General features: G+C 37.0%; 1 long non-coding RNA gene across 2 annotated transcripts; it reads right to left on the bottom strand.

Moving 5' to 3' along the window:
- Positions 1-50: 50 nt before the first annotated feature.
- LOC109588744 (uncharacterized) lies at positions 51-405 on the bottom strand. Of its 2 annotated transcripts, none has more exons than XR_002188336.1 (3): positions 319-405; positions 218-266; positions 51-152 (listed from the first exon to the last, which is right to left on the bottom strand). It is a non-coding gene; the product is annotated as an uncharacterized LOC109588744 (long non-coding RNA). The 2 variants fall into 2 exon arrangements; XR_002188337.1 differs by having other exon boundaries at positions 51-156.
- Positions 406-1,302: the final 897 nt, after the last annotated feature.

Here is a 1,302-nt window from a genome sequence, read left to right on the forward strand (position 1 = left end):
TTACACCTACTTGGCAGTTTGCAAGGTCTATGCAAATAGCTGTACCATAGTAATAATCCAAGTAATAGAGAGACTCTCCCTTTTCCAAATAATAAAAAAAACACAATAGACGAGAATGACATCCAACATAAAATGAAAAGAAGCAGACAAGCCTAGCTGAGAAAAGAATTACAAACAGCACTAATCAACATGTTACATGTTGTGTAACATTTCTCACCAAAAACATACTGTAGCAAAGCAAACCCACCAACAGCACAAATAATACTCTACAAATAAAATAATTAATAGTATATGTATATAAGAGGTAAGCAAGCCCACCTGAGTGTTCTTTGAAGCATAGCATGCATAGGGTATTATGAGTGGACGATAAATAAATGCCAGCGGGTAAGCTAAAATAGGAAGAGGTCAGTAACTTGCTGATACTATAACTATCTTGTACTTAATCAGAGTCCAAAAAGAAAGCGTGCTGCTGGCTCTGGAATGCTTAAAATTTCAGCAATGATCTCTACCACCATGTTGGAGCTGCCAAGCACACGACCACACGTGTCGTGGGTGGTAGGTGTGGTGAGTAACTGAGTAAGTTTACTCCCACTCATAGATATTATCTGATTGGCTCAGGTGTACCAAAACTGACCTACAGTGACTAGTCAAACCATACAGTCCTGAGCCTACAATCATTGGAATACTAGACTATAATAAATCAGGACTCATACAAAGAGATGCAGTTGCATGCACAGTAAACTTGTAGTTCTAAACAGCCACTTACATCTTATAGTGCTGGAGTCAGCCTGGGGAATGGTCTGATAAAAGTGACATCATAGACACTTTATGGTGACATGTACACAAAGGGGAATATTCATTTTTGTTTCCATTGTCCCACTGCACAGGGATATTTATACTGTAAAGAGTAAATTATAATTCTAAGTACATTATAAGTCCCACTACCTGAGGCTGATTACATTTTGGTGTTCATCGTCTAGCATTGTCAGAATGTCAGACAGTTGTGTAGTGTGAAAACTGAATAGAACTGAACTGCACTAATTTGGTACACATCAACAGCAGGTGTACCAAAATGATACTACTAAAATAACAACGACATATACACACAGAAGGGAACATTCATATTTTGTTCCCATTGTCTATTGAAAAATTGCATGTGCTGAAAATATTGGAAGAGTGCTTTAGCTGGTAAAGTCCTTTAAATTTGTTAATTAATGACTAACTCATTTTTGAACATAATATATAAGCATTAACCAGATTCATTTTGTATACATTTGCCTCCTGCTAAGTGCTAAGGGACTG

This window comes from Amphimedon queenslandica, unplaced genomic scaffold (genome assembly GCF_000090795.2).
Source record: "Amphimedon queenslandica unplaced genomic scaffold, v1.1 AMPQUscaffold_11895, whole genome shotgun sequence".
In the NCBI taxonomy this organism is placed as follows: domain Eukaryota; kingdom Metazoa; phylum Porifera; class Demospongiae; order Haplosclerida; family Niphatidae; genus Amphimedon; species Amphimedon queenslandica.